Below are 7,390 nucleotides of genomic sequence, written 5' to 3'. Positions count from 1 at the left end.
TGGGAGTGCTGCCTTGCCAGGCGCTGAGAACTGTTTTTGTGAGGGCATCAAGGAGTGAGTGTTTCGGGGGCCTTGTTGGCAGGGAACTCCCTGCTTGCCCTTGTTCGGGTTGACTTCACGTGGAGGAACATGGGACAGGCACAATGCTTTATGCACCCGTCCTCCTGTGGGCCTCTTGAGGCATTAAGGCAACATTTCCCGGCAGGCTTCTCCTGCTCTTTTTCTCTCCTGTGCATGAGACTGCCTTCTGCTTGGGGCCCAGGGGTAGAGGGGCGGTTTCTTGTCCAAACAGGAGCTTGCATCTGGTGGCGTTCCACAGAGCTCTGTCCTGTGCCAGCATTGCTGTGCAGTGCCATCGACGGCTGAGGGGAGGGAGGGGACTCCTTATAGCTGCAAAGGCATTAATCTGTGAGGCTCTACAAGAAACTTGGAGGACAAGATCAGCATTCCAAAGGGTGTTAGATAGTCAGAGCGCTCGAGATTAGTCTGCTCCCCGCGTGCACTATGAGTAAGAGAGGAATCATTTTCCCCAGAAGCAGCAAGGAGGCTCTGCGGGAGGACGACCATTGTCACAAGAAGGATGGAAAAACCCTGTCACGGGCTGACGGGGCCTCGCCTGCCTGTAGGCGAGGCGTTCCTACTAGGGTCCTCCGGGATGGGCTGCCTTGGGAAACAATGCGGTGTCCTTTCTACAGCCTGGCGCCTTCTTCCTCTTTCCAGGTGCAAGCTTGAGACCGTGCCTAACATGCCAGCAGGGAAAGCAGGCCTGACTGGACATGTGAAGGCTGCCCCAGAGCAGCGCTGGCGAAAAGGTGATGGCAGTGGAAAGAAAGGTAAGGGACCGGCAGGTTGCTGGCCAGGGGGCTGTAGGTTTTCCTTCCTCTGCCTCTGGAGGGGATTAGAGCTGAGGTTACCCCCAGGATGCCCGGAAGAGGGAGAGGGGCCTCCTGTGACTCTCTGTACCCGTTCTGGTAAAGCTCCAGTGACCCACTGTGGAACAAGGTCTCAGGACAGCCCTGCACCACAAATAGCCACTGGGACTGCTGAAGGACACCGTCCCAGTGGCCTGCACTCCCCAGCCTGTGCTGCAAACAGTGCAGAGCTCTGACCCTGCTTCTTTCCATCGTATTCTCAGATGTGTCAGAAGCAATGCCTTTGGTGTGAACCTGCCCCAGCAGCAAACCTGCGTGCGTGGGACCAATCCAGAAATCCATGAGCTGCCTCCTCTTGGGCTAAATGATTCCCCTCCCCAGAAAGACTCTTGGAGACCACCAGCGTCATCCCCCAGGGACCCCTCCATTTCAGCACACGCGTGAGAGAAAGCCGTCAAAACAGTTTTCCCTAGTGAATAACGGTGCGCTGTAGGCATGAGGAGACGGACAAAAAAACTCCCAGGAAACACGGCTTTCATCCATGGAGATGAAAAGGACCCCTCTTCCCCAGTGTTACCACTTGAGCAGACCTACACGCCACTCTCATTGGAGCTGAGACACAGTAGGCACCCAGTTCCCAGAACACCACCAAGATGCTCTTCTGAAGGGTTGTTTCATTGCCTGTTTCTAGAGGATCTTGCCGAGAAGCGCCTCCTTTGTCGAGCAAGGCTTTCTCCAAACCGGTTACCTGCAATGACTGTGAAGTCAGAGCAGGGTCAGAAAGCTGAGGGGACTGAGCCTCGTGGCAGGTGAGACACTTGCATAAATGGCTGAGCGTGACCCTGTGCTCTCGTCTCTGTGGGAGCGAGATGTTTCTCCTGGACACAGACGCTAGACAAGCTCAAAGTGCGGTTATCCCACCTCCCACTAACTAATGGCTTCCCGGGTGCATGGCAAGCAGCTTGTAGCTTCTTGGGAGACTCTGCTGGCAGCATCATTTCTTTCTTTGCTCCTGGTGTGCAGATCTGTTGAGTAACTTAACTGCAAACGCTCATTGCAGGAGCAGAAGGCCTTTTTGGCTTTCCCTTCAGATTGAAATGACCCCGACCTTTCTGTCAGCCAAGAACAGTGTTCTGCAGCGAGTTAGTGCAGAGGATTCATCTGGTTAACCAGAAGCATGAAGGGCTAAAGAGAGCTCAGTGGCAGGATTGCTTTTCCCAAGGGGTCGTGTCCTCCTCCTTTAGACTCTGCGTCGCCAGCCCCCCACGTGCTTGTAGAGCCCGTGAGCCCTCTGTATTTTGGACCACGGAGCAGACTTCAGTGCAGCGACCCAGAGAGCGTAGCAGTATCTCAGGACATAGGACCCTGATCCTCTCATTGCTCCAGCAATGAGAAGGCCTAGACCCGGGCATCCTGAGCTTTAGTGGGGCTCTTGGGCTCATCTGAGCCTCACAGCCTGGGGTCTTCTCTGTCTCTCTGGACTCGATCACAAGGAGGCAAGTAGAGCGCATTCTGCTGCAGAGGCAGGTGCGCCACGTGGAAGCAGCGGATGCCAGAACCAGCTCCTCCTTCACTAGTGCCACCGCACCCTGCTGTGTCTTTGCAGGCAGCTACCGGCCATCCAGCGGTGCTCCTTGAAGGAAAAGGAGGAGAAAGAGAAACTAATTCCTCCGGTCAAACCCAGAATGGTAGACTTCATTGCCGTAAATATGGAGAAGCGAGAAAAGGTACCTGACACGGGCTGCTGCAGTGAGCGTGTCGCACTGGACTGTAGAGGAGCGTCGCTCCACGCAGGCCGGTTCTCACAAGATTCTTCCCTGTGTGTTCACGGGCCCCCGGACTAGTTGCTTTGGCGCTTAGTTGAAGAGAGGCGGGTATTGAGAATATACTTCTCACTTCCGTTAGCCTCATGAAACACACCCAAAGACCTTACTTGTGGCTGTTTCTGTCAGTAAGGTGACCGCAAGGCTTGTCTGGGATTGCCAGCTGCCAGGTGGTTTTTAGCCTGCTGGTCGCTTGGCTCCCTGGTCCTTACAGACGGGCTCTTCGGTGGAGCCTGCAGACCCCTGGAGCAAGCCAGCATGGACAGAAAGGCAGAAGGGAGGGCAGAAATGAAAACAGCTCAGCCCTCTGCAGGGCAGACTAATGCTGCCTGCTGTTGCATTTTGGTCGCCCTCCAGAATAAACACTGGAAGAAGCAGCTTCCAGAACACATCCAGAAATACCTGGCTGAAGAAAAGAAGAAAGCAGAGCTGGCGGAAAAGGAAAAAAGGAAACGGCGAACTGTACCAGTGGCCAAAGCCAAGGCTAAGACAAAAACGAAGATGGAGAAGAGCCAGGTACTTTAAATTCCTGCAGAAAAGGGGCACTTTCTCCTCCAAGGGGGCTGAGATTGTAAGGTGCTTCTCGCACCCGAGTCATCATAGCAGCGTTGCTGCAGCGGAGCTGGGTGGGTGACTGCTGCCTTTCCTGAGCAAGAGGGCAGGGAGCTGTGGTGAAACCCTGGTGGCACTTGGGTGTCACCTCAAGGGCATGCTGAGGGCCTTCTGGTTTTCCCCGTCCTGCCAGGGTCCCTCCAGAAGTGGTCTGGGGGGCTGCATGCTGGGAAGCGGCACCCTCCGGGTGCAGGGCTGTATGTATGAGAGTCTCTTCCTGTGCAGATCTCCAGTTCCTCTGAGCAACCATCAGTCAGCCCCCTGACTAGCATGGAGATGGAGGAGTCCAGCCCCGACCTCCTGGAGACAATGATGGAGGAGTGCGAAGAGGCCGGAGAAGAGCACTTCACCGTCCACGAGGATGACACTGTCCCCCCTAAGCGGTAAGAGCGCGCCGGCTCCAGCCAAGGCCTGGCGCGATGGGGTGGTGGTGAGCCACCGGTGGTGGGTCAAGGAAGCCAACCCCTGAGCCACGGGGCCGCACAGAGCACCTGGGGATTTCTCCAGCCACGGGAACAAGCTGGGTTAGAGCCTGATGGCAGGGTGCTTGGAACTCCTCCTGCCCATGTATGTGTGGGGCTGGGTGTGGGAAGAGGCAGGAGGGTCACAGCTGAAGGGTCAGAGAGACTTTGTCCTTGCTGTTGCAGGAGCCTTTCCCCACGGACACACCAGGCCCTGTGGGAGGTGGTGACGTGCATCCTGGGGAAGGTGGCCCGCGAGCGCAGGAGACAGAAGGATGACCGGAGGGATCTGCAGGACAAGCTCAGGTGGTAAGTCTTTCGAGGCACGGGCAATGCTTCCTATCCCACAGCGCCCTTCCTCCCGCTCCTCGCAGCACCAGGGGAGGAAGAGAGGCGCTTCTCCTGGCACCGGCCTCTCAGCAGAGCTGCCTCCTGCAGCCCTGGCAGGTGCCCGGCTTGGGAGCCCTGGCTGGAGAGCCATCTCCCTGTGCTCACACCTCCTCCTCCCGCCGTGTGTTGTGTCTGCAGTGAGCTGGCAGTGCTGCGGTGGCATCGTTTGGGGAAAGAGGCACGCAGCGGCCAACAACTGCAGGAAGCTGGACCCCAACCTGCACCCCCTACTGGGCCAGAGAAGAGGAGGGAAGAACCGGTACGTGGCACGGGCTCCTGGAGGGACTGGAGTGTCATATCCACCTGGAGAAAAGCACAGGTCTTCGGATGTCATGTCTTGGAAGACCCCATACAGTGTGCTTAGCTGAAGGCTGAAGCACTTCTCCCTAGGCTTTCTCGAGAGGCAGCAGCTTGTTCTGGCCGTTTAGAAGACAGCCTTCACTTCTGTCATGTCCAGAAACACCCGAAGACTTGATTTGGCGGTGGTTGTAATGGCGACAGCACTGCTAGGCTTGTCTGGGACAGCAGGCAGCTGGGTTGCTTTCAGCCCCGTGGCCACTTGGCTCAGGGGTGACTGCAGAAAGGCGCTGCAGTGTGGCCTGTGAGGACTGCAAGCAAAGCAGGGCTGACAGAGAGGCTGAAAAGAAGGGGCAGCAGGGAGAGCGAAAATCCCCCCAGCCCTCCGCCGGGGAGACTAACACTTTCTGCTGCTGCATTGCCGTGGCCCTGCAAGCACAGCCCCGCGTGTGCACAGAGAAGGAAAGAAACAGGCTCTGGGACTCCTTGCGCAGGAGGTGCCCGCAGAAGGCAAGGGGAAAAGTGGCGTCCCTGAAGGCTTGGAAAGAAGAGCAGAAGCAATGGGAGACCCAGGGACTGCAGGCAGTGAAAAACAATTAGGAACAGAGCGTTCCCCTCCTTCCGGGGAGCCATGGTGGGAAGGTCGCTAAGCCCTAGGAGCGTGGGGACTGACTGTCCTGTGTGGAGCTGTAGCAGCTCGAGGCCCCTTCCCTGCTGCCCAGTGACATCTCCTGTGCTCAGCCCTGTCTCTCTGCGCAAGGCTCCTGCATTTGTGGCACTCCAGAGCGGTGGGGAGAGGGCAGAAAAGAGCCATCCGTGGAGGATGAGGAGAGCCCAGAGGACAAGCCAAGCCTTTGCGTTTTGGAGTCCTCATCTCTGAAAAGATGAATGTGGGCCAGCTTCAGGCCAGACCTGTGCCGGCTGGGGGCTGGTGACCCGGCTGCGGGTGGGGGAGGCAGATCCCATGTCCATGGCGGCAGGACACGGACAGCATCACGCCACGGGAATGGCACAGGTCGGTCCCCGATGGCAGATGCCTCTCTGCAGCCCCAAGCACAGCTGGCACTGAGGGGGCTGTGGAGTTTGGGGCGTGTTGGAGTTGCTGTGGCATCCATGGGGATGGGGGCAACTCGGAGAGAGGAGAGGCAGGAGGGTCTCAGTCAAGATGCGGGACTTTGTCCTTGCTGTGGTAGGAGCCTTCCCCCATGGAGCCACTGGGCTTTGCGAGGAGCAGCCACCCGCGTCCTGGGAAGAGGGACGAGCCCATTGCTGTGGTGCTGAGGAGCAGTCCCCCAGGTAAGGATCTCCAGACATGTGCGGTGTTTGACCCTGCCCGGCAGTGCCCTTCCTTCATTCCTTTGACACCCCGCAGCCCCGGGCAAAGACAGCCCTCGTGGCACAGAGAGCAGCGGGCTGGCATTGCATTACAGGCACCACGGGCCTGCTCTCTGCAGACAGAATCAGATCCCACTTGTGGTGTTGCTCTGCACCTCTCTGTGCAGATAAGACTGCAGAACTTTGTATTCAACTCCTCAGCTCCCGGGAGCAGATCTAGTCTGCACCTGAAAGTGCCAGAAGGGCCTCTTGGACACCAAGGCTCCCGAGAGAGACGTCCAGCAAGAGCCTCCTCCAGCACGACGAGCGCCTGTGCCGGCCAGCCAGGCCGTTAACACCACCGCTTCCGTCATTTCAATAAAGCCCCATCTGCAAAGCGCTGTGTCTGACCCTGTGGGCCTTTCCTCAGTGGCTGTGAAATCCGCCCTCGGGTGCGCTTTGGTGGGGCAGGGAGAGGCCATTGCAGGAAAGAGGGCTGGAGCTTCAGGCCTGCCGCAGGGGCAGCCCTCTCCCAGGGCTTTGCTGTACCAGCTGGGCTGCAGCCCTGCTCCCTGTGGCCGGCGCACCTCTGGGTCCCTAGCGTGGGCCCTGCCATGGCTGCACAGCCCTGCTGAGGAGGGGCTTTTCCCCGGGGGCTCACACAGCCAGAGCACTACAGGGCGCCCAGGCCAGTGCTGCCACGGGCACCCAGAGCTGTGCAGGCACCACCGTGCCTGGGGAGAGGGAAGCTAAGGGTGGCAGCTTTTCAGTTGGGTGGCTTGACTCTGCCAAAGCTCTGCTCAGGCTCCTCAGCCTTTTGCGTGACACCTCCTGGTTAGGAGGGTGGAGCGGAGGTGATGGGGACACCTCGGAAAACCAGAGCCTGGAGCCAGCCCTCCGGTTCAAGGGGAGAGAGCTGAGAGCAGGGCGATGATCTCTGGTGGGCTAAGGTGAGCCTCAGGGCAGAGCCCCACCGGCTGGTCCCTGTGGCCCCAGGGTCGGGGTCTTTGTGTGTGGACGAAGCTGGCGGGCTGAATCCCCGCAGGCCCTGGGGCCCTGCCAGCCCCTCCCACCACCCGCTGGGTCCCGTGGCCAGTGAAGTTAAGGCCTTACTTCAACAAAGCGCGGCTGAGCCGCTCCACCCTCACTGCCCAGGAGCTGCCCCCAGCGGTGCGTGTACCTGTCCTTCCAGCTGCATCTGGAGCATCCCACCACCTGCCACGCTGACGCCTCAGGCTTACTCCTAGGGCATGGCTTTCCTGAGGACAGTGTCCAGCCAGAGCTCTGTTGCCTTCTGCAAACTGCAGAGAAGCAGCGTCACAGCGCTGCTACAAGTCCTAGGGACAGGCAGAGCTGACTAAATACTTCTGCTCCAGGTGGGGAAAGTCACAGAGACGGGACAAAGCTTCGTGGGGCAGGACTGCAAGTGCAGAACATACAGACTCCTCTCTCCTGTGAGAGGGGTGGCTTCCTTCCATTTTCTTTCTTTTTTCAAGGATACAAGGAAAAGGATTCTAGGACGCAAACGTCCTTCCAGTTGCTATGTGTGGCAGAGGCATCTGCCAGGGGAAGGCCTTGTGTTGCACCACCCTCAGGAAGGAGGATGGGTGTGTGTAGGGGG

Source organism: Numenius arquata, chromosome 18, assembly GCF_964106895.1.
Source record: "Numenius arquata chromosome 18, bNumArq3.hap1.1, whole genome shotgun sequence".
Taxonomy (NCBI): Eukaryota; Metazoa; Chordata; class Aves; order Charadriiformes; family Scolopacidae; genus Numenius; species Numenius arquata.
This window is presented reverse-complemented; position numbering follows the sequence as displayed.